Source organism: Mustela nigripes, chromosome 12 (assembly GCF_022355385.1).
Source record: "Mustela nigripes isolate SB6536 chromosome 12, MUSNIG.SB6536, whole genome shotgun sequence".
Classification (NCBI taxonomy): Eukaryota; Metazoa; Chordata; class Mammalia; order Carnivora; family Mustelidae; genus Mustela; species Mustela nigripes.
The window spans coordinates 90,937,481-90,960,777 of NC_081568.1; the positions used below are offsets into that span (position 1 = coordinate 90,937,481).

Here is a 23,297-nt window from a genome sequence, read left to right on the forward strand (position 1 = left end):
ATAGAGAGGAAAGGAGGTAAGAATGATAACAAACTTGTCATCAGGAACATTGCAGGCAGGCTGACAGTAGAGCTGCGTTTTTAAAATACTGGAAAAAAAAAGCCTGTTTTTAAAAGCTGTTTTATTACTGAATTAATGTTTTAGAATAAATTTTTACTATCGAAAATAATTTTTTGGGATGCCTGGGTGGCTCAGTTGGTTAAGCGGCTGCCTTCAGTTCAGGTCATGATCCCAGCGACCTGGGATCAAGTCCCATGTTGGGCTCCTTGCTCAGCAGGGAGCCTGCTTCTCCCTTTGCCTCTGCTTGCCTCTCTGGCTGCCTGTGGTCACTCTCTCTGACAAATAAATAAAATCTTAAAAAAAAAAAAAAAAGAAAAGAATTTATTTTTTTAAAATTTACTCCCTACATACTTTGGAAAGTTAACAAATTTTATTTTGGTGAAAATGGAAGATAGCATTTTTTTACTCAGCAGTGCAAAGTTTTTACAGACTATTTGCATAATCTGTAACAGTATTATAGATGACCACAGAAAACCTATTACATTAATTGTCAAATTTATCTCACAGTATTACTGGGTACGTTTTGTGCTCCTGCTTGAATGAAGCCACAGAAGAGTAGGCATGAGTGCTTTATAATCATCAGTGTAGAAGTACACACACTTGATACTTTATGGCTTGCCATCTGATTCTTTTTTTGCCTTTAAAATTGCTGAGATTGTTTCTTTTGTTTTAATTTTTTTTTTTTTTTAAGATTTATTTATTTCAGAGGGAGGGAGAGCACATGAGCCAGGGGAAGGGAGAGGGCGATGGAGAAAGAGAGTATCTCAAGCAGATTCCAAGCGAGGCGCCTTGATGTGGGCTCTGTCCCAGGACCCTGAGATCATGACATGGGCCAAAATCAGAGTCAGCTGCTTAAGTAAGTGAGCCCTGCAGGCGCCCCTTATTTTATTTTATTTTATTTTATTTTAGCCTTTGATACAAAGTGATCTTTAAAGTCTATAGATAGATAATAGGAAAAAGCCAGCCTACTCGAGAACTTGTCTGCTGAGAAAATCAAGTAGATCCAAATTGTTCATGATGAATGTGTTTGTTTGTGTTTCATGAAGCCATTACCAGGAGGTAAAATTTGTCTTTGTTCCTTTGCTCTTAGAAATCTTTAAAACTTAGCTCTTACACTTTAGTATTACATAACAGTTTACAAAATAATAATTACAAATTACTGCTTCTCACTTTGCAAAGAAAGCAGTTGTGCTATTAAAATGTACACATTTTTATCTGTATAACTTACTTGCTTCCCTTATAGTTAGCTGAAAACCTAATTTATTAAAATTGTTTGCAAATTTTCACATTTCTCTATTATCTTAAAAACATTTCAGTGTACTCTTAGTCAAGTGCCAAATAGTCCTGCCCACTACTCTTGACTTCAACACAATGGCAAGAGTAGCATCTTCACAGTACATGATTTGTCTTTCGTATTTATTCAAGATACATTTTTGTATGCTTACCATGTGCAGAGCATTGATCATTGTAATCAGTATTTCCTTCACTAGTGATTATGTATACCGCAGAACCTATCTTCTGATGTATGTCCATCAGGAATGTATACATGCTCTTCAAAAACTTTTAAGGGCGCCTGGGTGGCTCAGTAGATTAAGCCTCTGCCTTCGGCTCAGGTCTTGATTACAGGGTCCTCGGATCGAGTCCAACATGGGGCTCTCTGCTCAGCGGGGAGCCTGCTTCCCCCTCTCTCTCTGCCTGCCTCTCTGCCTGCTTGTGATCTCTCTCTGTGTGTCAAATAAATAAATGAAATCTTAAAAAACAAAACAAAACACATTTAATACTCTTAGCTTACTACAAAGCCAGTTTCCTGAGAGGATTTACTTGTTTTTATGTATGCTTTTTGCTCAGAGTCCATGGTCCCTAAGTTCAACTACAAGACTGTTAATACTGTTGTTAATGATCCTTATCTTCATTTCCAGATGATACTGAAATGTAAAAAAGGTTGTCCTGAGACACATAACTTTACCTAAGGCTGGCCATATTAAAACAACAACAGCAACAACAACCAAAAAAACCCAGTAAATATTTCAAAGTTGTAGATTGAACACAGCTTCCCTTACAAGTGAGACCCTCAAAATCAATGTTACACTTACCCAAAGTTTATATATACAGTTTTTTTGTTTGTTTTGTTTTTTAGATTTTATTTGTTTATTTCACAGAGATGGAGAGAGAGAGACAGGGTGAGAGAGGGAACACAAGCAGGGAGAGTGGGGGAGGGAAGAGCAGGCTTCCCGCTGCTCAGGGACCCTCATGTGGGGCTCAGACCTGGGACCCTGGGATCATGACCTGAACCGAAGGCAGATGCTTAATGAGTGAGCTGCCCAGGTGCCCAGATATACACTGTTTTAATGGGTAATTCAGCTGTTACAAACTGCAGACTTTGCATGTGACATTAAAACAGTCCAAGAGAGGGGCACCTGGGTGGCTCAGTGGGTTAAAGCCTCTGCCTTCGGCTCAGGTCCTCATCCCAGGGTCCTGGGATCTAGCCCCGCCATTGGGCTCTCTGCTCGGCAGGGAGCCTACTTCCCTTCCCCTGTCTCTTTGCCTGCCTCTCTGCCTACTTATGATCTCTGTCAAATAAATGAATAAAATCTTAAAAATAAAATAAAATAAAACAGTCCAAGAGAATGGGAAACAAGGAATTAAAATAATCCAAATGAGATGTAATAAAGGTACAAATTGATAACCAAGCATCCTCCTGAGAAAACAGTTCCTCCTGTAATCAAGCTAAAATGTTAATCAAAAAATAGTTTGTGATCCAGAGGTTAGGATCTTTCACAGTAGGCTACATAATTATAATCAAAAGATACTGGAAAAGAAAATTCTATTGAAAATGCCCTTGAAACTAAACAAAGTGATGGTTTCTGAGTTTCTGTTTTTAGTTGAGACTTCAGATTAATTGCTTGCTGACCTCAATATTGTTCTTGAGTTTTAGAAAGCAGGCAATCTCATTACTTCCTAAATTGAATTTACTTACCCTGAATTGTTACTAAGAACCTTAATCAGGAAGAGTTAAGTAACTTTGCCACTGTTTATTTGGAAACTTTGGCACTGGGGTATTGACTCAGTGTTAAATAAAGTCTTCATCTTTATACATGAAGAATATGGCCTCATTTGGCAGAATGTATTTTCAATAACAGGTAATATTCCAATGAACATTTGATTGTTTTCTTTTCTTTCATTCTTCCTTTTTCCTTCTGCTTCTTTTATAAGGAGCCTATCTTTTGAGAGAGGTGAAATTCAGAAGACTTTTCAAAGAATTGTTCTTTGTAGCAAGTTCCTATTTTGAAGACATTTTTAAATTATAAAAGTAACCTATATTTTTTTAAAACCCACAAAATTAATTACATGATAGGAAATACCCTTTCCCCAAGGTAGCTTTTAATAACATGATACTTCTTTCCAAAGATTTTATTTACATTAGGGGTGCCTGGGTGGCTCAGTGGGTTAAAGCCTCTGCCTTCAGCTTGGGTCATAATCCCAGGGTTCTGGGATCGAGCCCCGCGTCGTCCTCTCTGCTCCGTGGGGAGAGCCTGCTTCCTCCTCTCTCTCTGCCTGCCTCTCTGCCTACTTGTGTTCTCTGTCAAATAAATAAATAAAATCTTTAAAAAAAGATTTTATTTATATTATATAAACATCTGTATGTAATTCATAGAAATACTGTACATTTTATTTATGCTGTTTGATTATATTTATATATAGTAGATACATGAGCAACTTGTATGTGCATACATTTAGATTTGTATCATTTTGTTTAATAGCTGTATTTGATAACATTCCATTGACTGGATCTGCTTCACATGCATATCTTAAGCAGCACTTTTTTTTTTTTTCTTAGATTTTATTTATTTATTTGAGAGAGAGAGTGAGTGAGCACAGCCAGAGGGAACAGGAGAAGGAGGCTCCTTGCTCAGCAGGGAACCCCATTCAGGGCTTGATCCCAGAACCCTGGGATCCAAAGACAGACACTTAACCGATTGAGGCACCCAGATGCCCCTTGAGCACCCCTTTGTATAGTTCAGAAACAACTGGGGGTTCCTGAAACTTTCAAGAGTATTATTATTGCATAACTGATATTATGAATCTGTAATATGAATTATGACAGTATTTACTATACTAAGGTATTATTTTCTTTTCATTTTGTGGGCATTTGCACTGGTGGTGCAAAAACATTGTTGGATATACAAAGGCAGGTATAACTGTTGCCGCCTGGGCATCTGTAAAGGCAGTGGCAGCAAACTCTGCTAGTGGTTGTCATATTTTTTTACTACCATATACTCAGCAGGCTTTTTTGTTTGTTTTTTAAAGCCAGTTTCATTTAAGAATGTCTTTGATGAAGTAGTACAAATTACCGGTTTTATTAAATGGCCACTCTGTGTCATAGTGGGGATATTTCTGTGACGGTGGTTGTCTTTTGCAATAGAGTCGGGAGCTGAATGGAAGAGTGGCTGACAGATAAGCATTCAGACAAGTATTTAACATACATTTTCTCAAAAGCAGGCCTCTCACTTTAAGAAAAACAGCTAACAATTTAAATCGGTGTGTCCACTGGTAGCATGTGAGTTATTCCATGCCCTGGAGCGTACGATAATTACAAAACAGTAACTTGTTGTTTAATGTACTTCTCTAATTATGAATGAGGCTGAGCATTTTCCAGATGTTTATAGTTCATTTATATTCCTATGTATGATGAATGACTTGTTCTTACCCCTCCCCCCATTTTTCTATTAGAAATTTTATTTGGTTCTTTGCTTTTGCTTTAAAATAAGAGTTTTCTGGGGCGCCTGGGTGGCTCAGTGGGTTAAAGCCTCTGCCATTGGTTCAGGTCATGATCCCAGGGTCCTGGGATCGAGCCCTGCATCGGGCTCTCTGCTCGGCAGGGAGCCTGCTTCCTCTCTCTCTCTCTGCCTACTTGTGATCTCTCTCTGTCAAATAAATAAATAAAATCTTTAAAAAAAAATAAAATAAGAGTTTTCTGGTACATTGTATTTTCCAACAATATCCATACACCTCCTGTTCCACATGCTGTTCTTACAATGTTACTTTGACACTCTTTTCATTCAGAGTTTGGGACTGCATTACCTTTCTTCAGAGTTGGTCAGTCTTAATGATGCTTTATGACTTCTGAGTCAGATCATAAGATAGAGCTTCCTCCATGTTCTCTAGGGGTACTTGTTAAAGGAAACAAGTACCAAGTGTCCACAAGGAGAATGTAGGTCTTATTTTCCCCAGCTGAGGTCCCTGACAACAGCTAGCCTTCACTGTAGACACATGAATGAGTGGAGTGACCCTGCAGATGATTCACCAAGATAGCGGCGCTCACCTTCAGTCTTCAAGTCTTCTTCGATGAAGCCCACAGATCATGGAGCAGAAACCATCCATCCTTATTCTACTCCACAGAATTCATTAATATTAAGAAACAGTTGTTATTTTATGCCACCTAGTTAGGAGTAGTTCATTGGGCATTAATCAAAAACCTGAACAAGCTTTTGATGGATACAGAAATGAGCCCTTAATTCCTCATCTGTGTTTCATTCAGTTTGTTTTTGAGGGTTTTTTTTAAATAATTTTTTTTTAGATTTTATTTATTTATTTGATAGAGATCACAAGTAGGCAGAGGCAGACAGAGAGAGGAGGAGGAAGTAGGCTCCCTGCTGAGCAGAGAGACCGATACAGGGCTCCATCCCAGGACCCTGGGATCATGACCTGAGCTGAGAGCAGAGGCTTTAACCTACTGAGCCACCCAGGCACCCCCAGTTTGTCTTTTTATTTTTGTTCTTTAAATCAGGAACAAAATTAAATTGATTAACTTTTCATTGTAAAGGAAAGTACACATTTTGTGGAACTGTGGGTCATGTCCCTGTGGGTAAATCATGGAGGGATTTTTATCATATTTAGAGTGCCAGAGTTAGTCACAGAATGGTTTTGTCAGAGGTTCATTGATCAGAATTTCTAAACCATCAGAATTTGTTAGAAGACAGTAACTTGATTTTAACCCAAGTCCTTGTAGTCCCACTGTAGTCCCAGTTCCTCAGTTTTCTTGGAACACGTGATCTAAGTGAGCTGTGTTTAAAGAGTGTGGGTTTAGATTACTTGTCTTGCGTATCATAGTTACGTTAGCTTTTCTGTTTTCTGAGTCCTAGCACAGGCTTGCAAGTTGTGATCTTCATTTCACAGATAGGCTCTTATAGCTATCAGGGGGTCTCCTCACCTGCACCCCCATTTCATCAGACTCCTTTTCCAAAAGATGAATGTTAGTTTCTGGAGCGTGATCAGTCCAGATCTGCAGTGCTTTCGGAGAGGTCTCTATTATGTCAGGGAGTTTTCCGAGCTGGTGGTTTTCCTCTTGTCATCTGCAGTTTGCTCACTTTTGACTTTATTTTCTCACTTTGGTTTCATCTGCCTCTGTGGTGTGCACGGAATGGCTGCCCCAGGCTAAGGAACATAATTTCCCTTGTTTTTATAGGTCTGTTTATTTCATTTAAACTTTTAATCCAGGGGTGCCTGGGAGGCTCAGTGAGTTAAAGCCTCTGCCTTCGGTAATGATCCCGGGGTCCTGGGATCGATCCCCGCATCAGGCTCCCTGCTCAGCGGGGAGCCTGCTTCCCCCTCTCTCTCTGCCTGCCTCTCTGCCTACTTGTGATCTCTATCTGATAAATAAATTTTAAAAACTTAAAATTAAAAAAAACCTTTAATCCAAGTGGAATTTTTTTTCTGAAAGAGTGAAGTAGCGTGTTTGCTTTTTTAGATATAGCTCAAACTAATCAAAACCCTGTCTTTTTCTACTGTTTGGAAGTGCCACCTTTATCAAGTTACCACACTGCCAGCTTTGCACAGATTTATTTCAGAGCTCCACATTACAGTCCATTATGACCTGCATATTTTGGTTACTGTAGCCTAACTGTATATTTTCATACTATTGGTGATGTTGTGAAATTTTTTTACTTACAAATTTATCATTATATAATTTTTAAGATAAAATTCACACTGGCTAAAAGAGTGAAAAGAATAAACACTAGCTGAAGAATTGTTTAAAAATCTCTGTTGAAAATGGAAGTAGTACTGGGCACCTGGGTGGCTCAGTTGGTTAAGCATCTTTGCTTAGGTAGTGATCCCAGGGTTCCAGGGTTGAGCCCTTTGTCAGGCTCCATGTTCAACAGGGAGTCTGCTTGTCCCTCTCCGTCTGCCCTTCCTCCCTCTGCTTGTGCTGGCCCTCTCTCTCTCTCAAATAAATAAAATCTTTAGAAGAAGAGAAAAGCAAAAATGGGAGAAATGCTAATTGGGAAAACACCAAAAACAGTATTGTTTGAAAGTCAGAGGTGTAAAATTTTGGCTATTTTAATAGTAAGAATCGCAGCTTTGTTTTCCTTTTAGGGTATTTTGTAGAACAATCTAGTAATACTCAAGCATGTTCTTTCAAATAACGCATTGAAAGTAATTGCTTTTTATGGTCTCAGCCTGCGATAATGACATCACTTATACCGAAAGCTGAGGGTTATTACCATGATTCAATGTCAAAAGAAGAAAACACAAGAAAGAAATATGGCCCTTTACATTAACTGAAAACCACCTTAAAGTAGTTTAATTCTTCTGTATAGAGTGATATGTTAAAAAAAAATTACTTCTGCTGAAAGGGGATTTATTGAACTAAGGCATTTACTTATTAAATGGTTTGGATGTCATTGTATCCTAGCCACTTTAATTCATTTTTATATGATCCCCCCAAGCAAGGTGAAATGATCCATGACAGACTTCAATGGTGCTTTGCACAGTTTTATACTTACCTTATATCTCATATATCATAATGTATGTGACTATCATGTTAATAAGTCATCTGATTTGGGAATTGTGCCATTGAAATAAAGCACTTTAAAATAAAACATATGAAAGAGGAAATGTTTTGTTATAGAAACTATCCAGGTGTTGTGACTTTGTTTCAACTTAAACCTGAATTAATTTCTTTCTCTCCACTTTTTTCTGAGCTGCAAAAAACTGCAATGAAGAAACTAATGAGTTTCTTTCTTCTTTTTTTTTTTTTTTAAGATTTTTTATTTATTTGACAGAGATCACAAGTAGGCAGAGAGGCAGGCAGAGGGGGTGGGGGAAGCAGGCTGCCTGCTGAGCAGAGAGCCTGATGGTGGGGCTCCCCTGAGATCATGACCTGAGCCAAAGGCAGAGGCTTTAACCCACTGAGCCAGCCAGGCTCCCCAGTGAGTTTCTTTCTTAACCCATTATAGTGAAAGTAACTTTATGTCCTTGTGTGAGAGTTAAGTGGAGTTATATTTACTTCTAACGCAAATAGTAGGTCCATGTTTAATAGGGGTTCTCAACTGAGTGTTACCTTATTCTTATACCTCACAGAGGACTTACAGCATTGTCTAAAGATATTCTTTTATTGTCACAAGGCTGAGAAGTACTATCGTAATTTAGTAGGTGGAAACCAAGAATGTTGCTAAACATCCTACAGTACTCAGAATAAGAATAATATACTTCATTTCAATGACTGTTAGGTAGTGGCAGGAGTATCGCTTCAGAAACATTTATTTAGGTGTCTACTGTGTGCCAGATTAACAGCCAGGTTGTATAGGGCCTGCTGTGCCATATGATAAATGTGCTAGGAAAAATAATCCCTTTCATCCCCCAGAAAAGTCTGTGTCCTAATTCCTGGATCCTCTGAATATGTAATGTCCCCTATGCGTATGTTTTGTTACATTGCAAAGTAGAATTAAAGTGGCTCATCAGGTGATTGAGTGTAAGGGGGGAGCTTATCTTGGTGAGCCAGATATAATTGTGAGAGTGTTCAAAAGTAGTGGAAGAGAGAGGTGGAAGAGAGGGTCAAAATGATGCAGTGTCCGAAAGACTCAACATGCTGTCACTTTGAAGACATAGGAAGACAGCCTCTAGATGCTTTTGGAAAGGACAGAAAAATGGGTTCTCCCCTAGGGCCTTCAGAAAGGAAGGCAGCCCTGTTGACACACCTTGACTATAGTCCAGTGGGACTGTACTGGATTCCTAATCTATAAACTTGTAAAATAATAAATTTGTGTTAGTTGGGGCAGGTATAAAAAGCTAGAAATTCAGATTTCGTTTGGTAAGAATAGGGAGCCATCAGAAAGTTATCATCAAAGCAAAACTACTATGAGGTATTGCTCACACTTGTCAGAATGGCTAGATTGAAAAGATAAGAAATAAAAAGGGGTGGTGAGCATGTGTAGCAAAAGTAACCTTTATGCACTGTTGGTGGGAATGCAAATTGGTGCAATCACTGAAAAAACAGCATGGAGGTCCCTCAAAAAATTAAAACTAGAAAGACCGTATGACCCATTAGTTCCACTACTGGGTATTTACCCAAAGAAAATGAAAACATTAATTTTAATTCAGAAAGATATATGCACTCCTGTTTTTATGCTACTAACTGTAGCATTATTTACAATAGAAAAGATACGGAAACAGCCCAAATGTCCAATAGATGAATGGATAAAGAAGATGTGGTGTATGTATATACAGTGGAATATTAACTCAGCTTTGAAAAAGAATGAAATTTTTGCATTTACAACAACATGGTCGGACCCAGAGGGTATAATGCTGGGCAAAGTAAGTCAGACTGAGAAAAACGAATAACATATGATTTTACTCATCTGTGGAGTCTCAGAAACTAACAAGTGATAACCAAAAGCAGAAACAGACCCATAAATACAGAGAACAAACTGACAGGGGTTTGGGCAAAATGGATGAAGGGGAGTGGTATATGCAGGCTTCCAGGTGTGGATTGGAAGTCACGGGGGTGAAAGGCAAGCACAGGGAAAATATTCATTGGTACTGAATTAGTGCTGTATGGTGAGGACAGCATAAGGCATAGACTTGTCCAGTCATTTGAAACCAGTGTAACATTATGTGTCCACTGACATACCCAGTGAAAACATTGTCATCACAAGAGTGACTTGGTCAGATTTGTGTTCTAGGAAAAATTGTTGTACAGCCACATTCTACCACAAATGCTATGACTGCATAAATAACAGTGGATCATAAATCTTCAGATATCGTTTGAATATGAATTTTGTATAAATCCCAAATTCCAGAAATACTATGTCCACATTTTCACTGTCACATCCACATTTTGTGGGTTTGAAGACTTTGTTTACCAGTAACTGTTACTGCTCCTTATTTCAAGCTGAAGTTACCCATGTAGATTACTGAATCACAGTTCCTCAGCATACTCAACGTATAAATTAGAGGATTTTTTTTTCTTAAGAAAATGGACATTTTATAATGTGACTCATTTCTGTACTATAGGCTTTTCTTCTTTGTTTCCTTGTACTTTTCTACAAACTTTAAAATTGTTAACCATGGAGCTTCTCCATTAGTCTTTACCTTTTGTCATCCCTAAGAGGCTGCCACCTGTGGTATCCATGGCACTGAAACTTTTTTTTCCTTCAGATTTTTATTTAAATTCTAGGTAGTTAACATATAGTGTAATACTGGTTTCAGAAGTAGAATTTAGTGACTCATGACTTACATATAGTAAGTCATGTGGTACATAAGTCATAAGTCATGTGGTACATATACCACCCAGTGCTCCACAAGTGTCCTCCTTAATGCCCATCCCCCATCTAGCCCATCCATTACCCACCTCCCCTCCAGCCCCCTCCAGCAACCCTCAGTTTGTTTCCTAGAGTTCAGCATCTCTTATGGTTTGCCTACCTCTCAGCTTTCATCATATTTTATTTTTCTTTCCCTTCCCCTATGTTCACCTGTTTTCTTTCTTAAATTCTACATATGAGCGAAATCATATGGTATTTGTCTTTATCTGACTGACTTATTTCACTTAGCATAATACATTCTAGCTCCATCCTTGTTGTTGCAAATGGCAACATTTCCTTCTTTTTTGGTGGCTGAATAATATTCCTCTGTGTGTGTGTGTGTGTGTACACACACCACATTTTCTTTATCCATTCATCCGTTGATGGACATTTGGGCCCTTTCCATAATTTGTTTGTTGTTGATAATGCTGCTATAGACATCGGGGTGCACATGCCCCTTTGAGTCACTATGTTTGCATCCCTTAGGTAAATACCTACTAGTGCAATTGCTGGGTTGTAGGATAATTTTATTTTTTACTTCTTGAGGAACCTCCATACCATTTTCTAGAGCGGCTGTACCAGCTTGCACGCCCACCAACAGTGTAAGAGGGTTTCCTTTTTTCTGCATCCTCACCAACATCTTTTGTTTCCTGTGTTGTTAATTTTAGCCATTCTGGCAGATGTGAGTAAGGTGGCATCTCATTGTGGTTTTGATTTGTATTTCCCTGATAATGAGTGATGCTCAGCATCTTTTTGTTTCTGTTAGCCATCTGAATGTCTTCTTTGGAGAAGGGTCTATTCATGTCTTCTGCCCATTTCTTAACTGGATTATTTGGTTTTTGGGTGTTGAGTTTGATAAGTTCTTTATATATTCTGGATACTAGCCCTTTATCAGATATGTCATTTGCACATATCTTCTCTCATTCTGCAGGTAGCCTGTTAGTTTTGTTGATTGTTTCTTAACTGTATAGAATTTTTTATCTTGATGAAGTCCCATAGTTGTTTTTTTTTTTAATTGAACAGCTATAGATGCATGTTATAATGGTTGGATTTTGTTTTGTTCTGAGAGGGAGCATGCACACATAATGAGGGGTTGGGGTGCAGAGGGAAATAGGGAGAGAGAATCACAAGCAGGCTCCATGCCCAGTTTGAGCCCTGATGTAGGACTCTATCTTGTGACTCTGTGATCATGACCTAAGCCACAATCAAGAGTCGGTCACTCAACTGACTGAGGCACCTAGGCGTCCCTACACTACATAGTTTAAATCATGCATGAGGTCATGTCACGTACTCCAGCAAATTTAGGTTAAAGAGCCATAGAACAGTATTTCCCTTCCCAGAAATAGTGAGTTAATGCAGATCTTAAAATACCAGTTTCTTCAATGATTTTGATATGTCAGCAGATGGTCACAATAAAAAGTTTTTGTTCCCCCATTCATTCCCATTATATTCTGTCATTTTTATAAATTATTGAGGTTTATGCTTTGATGAAATGATAATCCCCGTTTTTATTACTAAATGTTCTTGCCTTTGTAAGTTTCCTTTTGCCATTTCCTATTTATAGCCCTTTTTAACTTTTCATCTGATAGCTTAAGCTTATAAAGCATTTTATCAAAAAACTTGATATTCTCATAAGATGTACTCAGTGATCTCACTTCTTGGAACCATAGAGGCAGCTGGAGCAGTAAAGAGGTGTAAGGGAGCAGGTGTTTCCTATAATAGGGTGGCTCACACTTGTGACGTTGATTTTTCAATCCCTTTCATAACAGTATTGGCGGAAATAAGTGATATTCAGAAAACTCAATCTAAAGATGACATTTAAATTGTAAATAGAAAACTTAGCAAATTTTTCTTGTTTCTCTTTACCCTCTTTCCATTTTTTGTATCACCTGGAAACTAAACTTAACTGGATCAAGGCACACATTTCGTTTTATAGTATATTCTGTCACAGAATGGACTAACATGAGTATTGATGGTATTTCTGGAAAGGAAGTAGGATACAGGCACTACTGAGAAGTAATACATTTACATCTGTCTAATAAGTTTTTGTTTCCTAATTTAGAAACAGTGATTGCATACCCCTGAATATTCAGTTGCACTTGGTTATGCAGTCATTTTATTTTGATAACATGAATGGAAGAAGGATATTTTTCAATTATTTATTAGTTTAGTGATGCATTAGAATTGATTTCTTTTAAATATTAGAGATACTCCATGAAGATCGTCCTTGATTTACTGCTGTAATTTATAGGATTCTAAAAATGCATCTATGGTCATAATATTTTTTTTTAAAGATTTTATTTATTCATTTGAGAGAGAGAGTGAGAGAGAGCATGAGCAAGGAGGAGAGGGAGAAGCAGGTTCCCCGCTGAGCAGGGACCTGGACATGGGACTTGATCCCAGGACCCTGGGATCACGACCTGAACTGAAGGCAGATGCTCAATCGATCGAGCCACCCAGGTGCCCCCATAATATATTTTTTTAAAGATTTTATTTATTTATTTGACAGAGAGAGAGAGAAACAGCACAAGGAGGGAGAGCAGCAAGGGGAGGAGGAGTAGCAGAGGGAGAGGGAGAAGCATGTTACCTGATGATCAGGGAGCCCAACACAGAGCTGTTATCTGAGCTTATGGCAGACACTTAACCAACTGAGCCACCTGGGTGCCCCAGATCACAACATTTTTAATGGTGTGAAATTTGTTGTATTCTCCTTAAACATTACCATTTTGTGGTATCTCATCATTCCTATCCTCCTCTGAGTAAACTGATGCTAAGAATAGCCTGTGGTGGTCTTGGGATCTTACATGTTTAGTTGAATCCAGAACTGAACAATATAATCACAGGCACTAAACTTAATTTAGTGCCTGTAAATAGAAATAAAATTACATATTTTATGTAAATAAAATTATGTAAACATAATTATAGGCACTAAACTTAATTTAGTGCCTATAAATAAAAATTCTTTAAAAAAAATTTTTTTTTAAACATATAAGGTATTATTAGCCCCAGGGGTACAGGTCTGTGAATCGCCAGGTTTACACACTTCACAGGACACAACATATCACGTGCCCTCCCCAATGTCCATAACCCCACCACCCTCTCCCTACCCACCTCCCCCCGGTCACCCTCAGTTTGTTTTATGACAGTAAGAGTCCCGATCCCATCTTGTTTCATTTATTCTTTTCCTACCCCCCAAACCCCTGACATTGCATCTCCACTTCCTCATATCAGGGAGATCATATGATAGTTATCTTTCTCTGATTGACCTATTTTGCTAAGCATAATACCCTCTAGTTCCATCCATGTAGTCACAAATGACAAGATTTCATTTCTTTTGATGGCTGCATAGTATTCCATTGTATATATATATATCTACCACATCTTCTTTATCCATTCATCTGTGGATGGACATCTAGGTTCTTTCCATATTCTGGCTATTGTGGACATTGCTGCCATAAACATTCGGGTGCACGTGCTCCTTCGGATCACTACATTTGTATCTTTAGGGTAAATACCCAGTAGTGCAATTGCTGGGTCATAAGGTAGCTCTATTTTCAACTTTTTGAGGAACCTCCATGCTGTTTTCCAGAGTGGTTGCACCAGCTTGCATTCCCATCAACAATGTAGGAGGGTTTCCCTTTATTAATGAAATAGAAATAGAAGAATATGACTTCAATATGATTTTTGAAATAGCTATTTGAATCTACCACTATTGAGAATGATCTAAATGCCAGAGAATGTCCTCTTCTAAAACAGACCCCTGGAATATCAATATATATTTTTTTCACTCAGGAAAAACACAAAAAGGAGAGGATTATGAGTGGGTATGTAATTCTTGGAGTCATTCAGGAATGATCTAGATATGCTGAGGGTGCTGCCACTTTGGCTTCTGTCTTGTTGGGAGACGGGGAAAAAGAATGAGTAGGAGTAGTTTAAGAGTAGGGTGTGTTATGACACATCTTTTTTGCTCACATCTTACTGACTGGGAGAAAGTCCAGGAAAATCAACGAATCAAATGGGGAGAGTAGATAACCAATTAAATGAAAAATATGTCAGTGTGTATTGCTGATACTAACTAGCAATAACCAGTTAGGAAAAGCAGGCAATACAGATTTGTATTTTACTTACCTTGTGATGTGGGGAATCCTTTGGAATTCTAGAGTCAAAAACTACAATAAAAAAAGGCATCAAACTTTTGGTTGGTGAGAGAAAAAAAAAAAGGTGGGGGGGGGGACATTGCCACTGCCTTATTTGCCTACAGTAAAGCGAAAGGACCTCATAAATGTCTCATTGGAACCAAAAGAGAAAAGGAGAAAGGAAAAAGGAGGTCCTGAAGAGTTTATAGAATATGGGGTTGTATATGGGAATTATGTTTATAGGACTTAGAATTACTGATTTAGAGGTTTTATTTTGAAATGTTGTATGTTTTATTTAGTCTATTACCATATTTATTTTAATGAATATGAAGATATCTGTAAAGATTTTATTGGGCTTACTTGAAGTTTCAGTCCTCAAAACTGTTTTTTTCAGAATTTTCTATAGCACTCTTTCTCTTAAATATACATCAGATTATTGTGAGCTTTTAAAAATTCTAGTGCCTTTTGAAAGAATCAATACGATCTATAAACCATTGGCCACACTAATCCAAAAGAAAAGAGAGAAAGCGTAAATTCATAAAATTATGAATGAAAAGGGAGAAATCAGAACTAACACCAAGGAAGTAGAAACAATCATCAGACGTTATTATCAACAGTTATATGCCAATAAGCTAAGCAACCTAGATGAAATGGATGCATTCCTGGAAAACTATAAACTCCCAAAATTGAACCAGGAAGAAATTGACAACCTGAATAGACCGATATCTAGTAATGAGATTGAAGCAGTGATCAAAAACCTCCCAAAAAACAAGAGCCCAGGACCTGACAGATTCCCTGGGGAATTCTACCCAACTTTCAAAGAAGAAATAACACCTGTTCTCCTGAAGCTGTTTCAAAAAATTGAAGCAGAAGGAAAACTTCCAGACTCTTTCTATGAAGCCAGCATTACCCTGATCCCCAAACCAGGCAAAGACCCTACCAAAAAGGAGAATTTCAGACCAATATCACTGATGAATATGGATGCTAAGATTCTCAACAAGATCCTAGCAAACAGGATCCAACAGCACATTAAAAAGATTACCCACCATGACCAGGTAGGATTCATCCCTGGGCTACAAGGATGGTTCAACATTCGCAAATCAATCAATGTGATAGAACAAATTAACAGGAGAAGAGAGAAGAACCACTTGGTCCTCTCAATTGATGCAGAAAAAGCATTTGACAAAATCTAGCATCCGTTCCTGATTAAAATGCTTCAAAGTATAGGGATAGAGGGAACATTCCTGAACTTCATCAAATCTGTCTGTGAAAGACCCACAGCAAATATCATCCTCAATGGGAAAAAGCTTGCAGCCTTCCCGTTGAGATCAGGAACAAGACAAGGATGCCAACTTTCACCACTCTTGTTCAGCATAGTATTAGAAATCCTAGCAACAGCAATCAGACAACAAAGAGAAATAAAAGGTATCCAAATTGGCAATGAAGAAATCAAACTCTCTCTCTTCGCAGATGACATGACTCTTTATATGGAAAACCCAAAAGACTCCACCCAACTCATACAGCAATTCAGCAACGTGGCAGGATACAAAGTCAATGTACAGAAATCATTGGCTTTCTTATACACTAACAATGAAAATTCAGAAAGGGAAATTAGAGAATCGATTCCATTTACTATAGCACCAAGAACCATAAGATACCTAAAAATATACCTAACTAAAGAGGTAAAGGATCTGTACTCGAGGAACTACAGAACACTCATGAAAGAAATTGAAGAAGACACAAAAAGATGGAAGAACATTCCATGTTCTTGGATCGGAAGAATAAACATTGTTAAAATGTCTGTACTGCCTAGAACAGTCTATACTTTTAATGCCATTCCGATCAAAATTCCACCGGTATTTTTCAAAGAGCTGGAGCAAATAATCCAAAAATTTGTCTGGAACCTAAAGAGACCCCGAATTGCTAAGGAAATGTTGAAAAACAAAAATAAAACTGGGGGCATCACGCTACCTGATTTCAAGCTTTACTACAAAACTGTGATCACCAAGACAGCATGATACTGGTATAAAAACAGACACATAGACCAGTGGAACAGAGTAGAGAGCCCAGATATGGACCCTCAACTCTATGGGAAAATAATCTTCAACAAAGCAGGAAAAAAGATACAGTGGAAAAAAGACAGTCTCTTCAATAAATGGTGCTGGGAAAACTGGACAGCTATATGTAGAAGAATGAAACTCGACCATTCTCTTACACCGTACACAAAGATAAACTCAAAATGGATAAAAGACCTCAACGTGAGACAGGAATCCATCAGAATCCTAGAGGAGAACATAGGCAGTAATCTCTTCGATATCAGTCACAGCAACTTCTTTCAAGATATGTCTCCAAAGGTAAAGGAAACAAAAGCAAAAATAAACTTTTGGGACTTCAAAATCAAAAGCTTCTGCACAGCAAAGGAAACAGTCAAGAAAACGAAGAGGCAACCCACGGAATGGGAGAAGATATTTGCAAATGACAGTACAAACAAAAGGTTGATATCCAGGATCTATAATGAACTCCTCAAACTCAACACACACAAAACAGACAATCATATCAAAAAATGGGCAGAAGATATGAACAGACACTTCTCCAATGAAGACATACAAATGGCTATCAGATACATGAAAAAACGTTCATCATCACTAGCCCTCAGGGAGATTCAAATTAAAACCACATTGAGATATCACCTTACACCAGTTAGAATGGCCAAAATTAGCAAGACAGGAAACAACATGTGTTGGAGGGGATGTGGAGAAAGGGGAACCCTCTTACACTGTTGGTGGGAATGCAAGTTGGTGCAGCCTCTTTGGAGAACAGTGTGGAGATTCTTCAAGAAATTAAAAATAAAGCTTCCCTATGACCCTGCCATTGCTCTACTGGGTATTTACCCCAAAGATACAGATGTAGTGAAAAGAAGGGCCATCTGTACCCTAATGTTTATAGCAGCAATGGCCATGGTCGCCAAAGTGTGGAAAGAACCAAGATGCCCTTCAACGGACGAATGGATAAGGAAGATGTGGTCCATGTACACTATGGAGTATTATGCCTCCATCAGAAAGGATGAATACCCAATTTTTGTAGCAACATGGACAGGACTGGAAGAGATTATGCTGAGTGAAGTAAGTCAAGCAGAGAGAGTCAATTGTCATATGATTTCACTTATTTGTGGAGCATAACAAAAAGCATGGAGGACATGGGGAGTTAGAGAGAAGGGGGTGGGAGTAAATTGGAAGGGGAGGTGCATTTTTGTCATATGTGCACTGTCATTTTTATCTCATGAAGTCTGAGTCCCAGTCATTCAGACCTAGCATTGTAAAACAGCTCCTTTACTCACAAGTTCATCATATGGAAACCATGGTCTAAATTCCTCAGTGGACAGCCACAACAGGGATGATAAAAATCTTGCCGGCTACCTTGGAATTTGAGTTCCACACTGGGTTTAATTAGTGAGGAAATTTGCATTGCTGAGCGCTATTGATGAGATGGGTTCTGGTTGGAATCTAGAGGACTCAAACTCTTAAGTCTCTAAGTTAGGAGGGTTTACATCCAACAGATTTTAGAAATTTAGATGTAGCTATATTTCAGAAATTTACAGTTCCCCGTTGTGAAACAATGAGAGATCAAAAAGGGGAATTTTAAGGCAAAGATCAAACCAAGGAACTTTTGAAGACTACATGGTGAAATACATTGTTGTAGGCAAATTTTCCTTTAAGATTTTTGTTGCATAGCTAGTGTGGTTATACATATTCTGCCAGCTTTCATGGAAAGTATATCACTATTACAAAAATCTTTTGTATATTTAAAGGTAGGAAACTTTTTCTCTCTAGCAAAATTCCAACAGAAATAACTTTACAGAAAATAATTTCTGAAAAATTACCATGAGTATAGGGAGGCTTATAAAGTGAACAGTTGATATAATACTCCCCATAACCTAAGAAAAATAAAGGATTCAGCTATGTGAATTCCTGCTGGGTAAAATTGCTGATTTAATGCAGTGAAATATTTTTTAGCTTTAAGAACTCAAAATCTCAAAGAACAAGAAATGTACATCCTGTAAGTGGCACCACAGGAGCTAAAAATCCTATACCAACTTGAAAACTAACCATCTTACGGATCGAGGCAAATGTCAGAAGGCTATAATTACCAACAGAGGAACCTGAGACAGTTCAACCAGAACCATTCTGTCTTAAAGTAATAATTTCACTGTCAAGGAGTACCAAACTACTTGCTTATTAAAATCCAGTGTATGGACTTTTGAAGTGAGTTAGGCTATTAGTACTTAATTTATTTGGCATTGCCCTGGAGTCAGGATTTCTGGGTAATTATCTTCTAATAACAGAAATCTATTATAAGGTTCTAATTTTATCTTAACCATTTTAATGGAAATATTTCTTAAATGATCATGTACTTTTTGTGGAGAATGAGAATGGGGGTTAGGCATATGGAAGTAGTAGAAAGAGAACAAAACCAGGAATTTGGAGGTGTGTATTCTGGTTCTTTTGATGTCATTAACTTGAGAAAAATCAACCTTGAATGTTACTCAAAGCCTAGAGACCTAATTTTTTTCTCATTTCAAAAATGAACATGCTCGCCTTGCTGCTTAGATGTTGTATAATTGAACAGTTGTGAAGTTAATTGAGGTGTCTAGGGCAGGTTGTACCCACACCAAATGACCACAGAAAGATGCACTTTTAAAATTTCTTTAAATAACTTATAAAATTTGTTTGTCATCTTCCTTGCCAGTTTTCCTTTTGTAGCCTGTGCTTCTGTTGACTTATCTGTGAAATCTTGGCCAAGGCGAATGGCATGAAGCTTTTTCCCTTAGGAGCCTTATGTTTAAGTTTTACTCATTTGAGCTGGTTTTTTGTGTGGCGAAATATAAGGATTTCATTCTTTTTCATTTGGATATCTGGTTTTCTAAACACCATTTGTCGAAGAGACTATCCTTTCTTCATTGTCTACTTTTAGTACCCTTGTTGAAGGTCATTTGGCTATATATGTGTGACATTATTTCTGGACTTATTTTTTGTTAACTGTTCTGTATATCCTACATAGTACCTGGAATCCTACTCAGAGCAATTAGGCAAGAAAAAGAAATGAAAGCATGCAAATTGCAAAGGTAGGAGAAAAATTGTCCCTTTTTGCAGATCACATGATCTTGTATATAGAAAAAAGCTAAGAACCTATTTTTAAAAACTCCTGGAGATAATAAATAAATTCAATCAGTTGTATTTTATATACTAAATGAACAATCTGAAAAGGAAATTAAGAAAACAAATCTCACGTATGGCAGCATCAAAAGAATAAAAGACTTAAGCATAAATTTAACTAAAGAAGTGAAAGACGTACACTGAAAATTACAAAACATTGATGAAAGGAATTAAGATGTAAGCAAATAGATACTTATATTCATGGGTTGGAGGACTTTATATTAAGATGTCCATACTACCTAAGGCCATCTTCAGATTCATTGCAATTCCTGTTGAAATTCCAGTGATGTTCCTTACAGAAATAGAAAACATAGTTCTAAAATTCATAGGAACCATGAAAAACATTGAGTAGCCAAAACAGTCTTAAAAAAGAACAGAACTTGGGAAGCATCTTTCTGCTTTCACAACTGATCACAAAGCCACAGTAATTAAGACAGTATGGTACTGGCGTAAAGAGAGGTGCCCTTTTTATTCTGGAACAGTTTTAGGTTTCCGGGGAAGTAGCAGAGGTAGCTCTCCTCATGTGCTCCTCATCCAGTTTTCCCTCATGTCAGCATGTTACGTTACCAGGGCACGTTTGTCTAAGTTGAGAAACTGACGCTGGTGCATTACTGTGTAGTACCGACCAGGCTTTATTTAGATACCACCCAGTTTCTCAGTAATGCTGTTAGTTGCAGGATATGATCCAGAGTACCACACGGCACGCCTAGCCTGGGTCTGTTTTGAAGAGTTTGCTGTCTCTTCTCATTATTGCCAGTTTTTCAGTGTTGTCAGTGGAGCCTCAATACTGTTTCCTTTGTTTTTTCTGTAGAAGGTTTTTATCTTTTCACATTTGTAGATCTGAGCAAACCTACACCAGATAATCACGCTGTTGGAAATGAGTGGAAAAGAAGAGTAAACAGTTTCTGATTTTGTAAGATTCTTCGGTGATTAACTTGTTTCAACTTGGGCCTGTACGTACCAAACTGTTTTGGTCATTTACCTTCAGGAAGTTAATTGCATGGCTCCCACTGTATTCTTGGTGTTTGAGGTTACCATATCACTGAGCTCTCTGGTTTGTGATGTGTTGCTGTCCATGTCCCCCACTCACAACATCTTGTGAAACTAGAGCGTCACAACCAGAATATTAGCATGAATAAGAACCAAGGTTGAGGCATTTCCATTGCTCCGAAGACCTCTGTGTTGCCCTTTTCCCTCCTGCCCTTGACACCTCCTTTTGGTTATGAGTGATTTTTTTTTTTTTAATTGAAATCTGTACATTTTTTGGTATTACTAGATTCTGAATCTTACTAAACCATCTGTTTTAGCTGCCTTCTTTTGACACTGCTTTGGTCACCGCCAGGAGGGTCCAGAAGGCTGGGTTCCTCACTAGGCTTCCACTCATAGATTTCTTCAAAAGAAAGTATTAGTAGCTGTGATGAATGAATTTCTACAACAAGCCAAAATAGACATTTATTTGCTAATGTGATCTTTTTAGCTAAGAAAAACTTGTTTTTTTAAAAGATTTTTTTAATATATGCATTTGGAGATTCTGTATTTTCTTTTCTTCCTTCTTCCTTCCACAGCTTTCCTTCCATAGGAGACTAATGCTTTTAATCTTTGCATGACTGATGAATATACTTAAAAAAATTATACTTTTATAGTGGTATGCCATATCTGGTGGATACTGATACTATGATAGTTTTCCTTTTTATTAATCTGTTGAAAATTAAAGGGTGGAGATTTGGTAAGTTAACTGCTAGCAGTTTTTTATAGCCAAGGGAAAGCGTTTAAAGCACTCTCCCCAGCTCATTTCAGAAGTTGGAGTCACTTGTTCGAACATCAATTTCAAGCTCAGTTCTCTCATATTGTTTCTCTCATATTGTAGCAGATGGTTTGTTACAGATAATTCATGGTATTTCAACAAAGCGCACATCCCCTTTAGCAAGAGATCTCTTGCACTTTAGTTAAAATAATACCGAACATTATTGCATTTTGCTTAAGAGAGCAAATATTTGTAAAAGTTCATCTTCCGTTTTTGTGCATTTTGTACAGTGATATCTTTAGTCTTATGAAGGCAGGGCTTTGTGTTTAGAGTTCTTCTTAATGTTCTCTTTCCTGTCCACCTTCCGTGAGGACTGAATTCATCCTTGCCTTGGATTTATCGTCTGGATTTGTCACCTAAGGCATTTAATTTCAAATTCATGCCACTTTTGTCCCTGTCTCTCAGTTATATTTTCCACTTGTGGTAATTATTTTCAAATTTCTTTACATTGCCCAAACAGCAGATGTGATCCAGCTACCTCATCTACCTAAAATAAAATTGAGAATCAGTAAGGAAAAGAAGAATTTCTGTGCAGCCATACTGGGCACACAAGCTCATGTTCTTTACGTAAGCCTTACAGATATCCACCTTTATTGATGATGAGAGAAATGTACGGCTTGAAGTAGGGTGTGTTATTTTTCACTTCTTAAATGATAAAGAATTTAAATAGTAATACCAGTGTTAGAAACAGTGTCACTATCTGAAAACTCTCATACCTTTTAAATTTGCACTCACCATAGGAAAAGCAACTTGATAATACGTATCAGGAATCATAAAATTGCCTGTGTCCTTTAGTAATCCTTCAAAAGTAGAGCTAGGTATAAGGAAATAATCTGAAACGTAGAGAACAGCACTCGTGATAGATTATTTGGCAGTATTAGAATTATATTGATACCATGATTATTTCAACATGCCTTCAACAAAAAATTATGACATAAATAGATACAGAATTCTTAAAATGTGTTGGAGTGGAGTCTTTGGGTGATAGTATAAATTTAAAGACACACACATGGTCTATTGTATGTGTGCCTCACGCACAGAAAAGACAAAGGAGGCCACGGTGTTTTCTGTTGTGATCCTTGTCATTAGGAAGTGGAATGGTGGGTTACTTTGCATTCTGTTTCTTCTGATTTCCAGATATCCCAGAGGGAGAGGAGTATGTGTTTGTTTTGTTTTTGAAATCTGTTTTTCTTTATTCTTTTTCTTTCTCTTTTTCTCTTAACCAGAAGCATATATATGAGTGTCAGTAGCATAGCAGTGCAGGAGAGGGCAGGGTTTCCTCCATCCATCCTGAGGGCCACCCCAGGTTACCCCAGGAGCACCTAGTCTGCCTGCAAGGAAGCCCGGACCGTTGTGTTTAAGTGCTCTGTGGCATGTTCTGTCTATCAGGTTTTGATTCTTTACATGGATGAACCCTGAACTGTTGCAAAATTGGGCTCATCAGATAACTTAGGCTCAGAGGCCCTAGGGAACTGAGGCTAGACAGACTGAATGAACTCTCTGG

General features: G+C 37.8%; 1 protein-coding gene across 2 annotated transcripts in view; it reads left to right on the forward strand.

The window, feature by feature from the left end:
* Window positions 1–23,297, forward strand: part of IPO11 (importin 11) — a 207,423-nt gene that overhangs the window by 182,603 nt on the left and 1,523 nt on the right. The window lies entirely within an intron of this gene.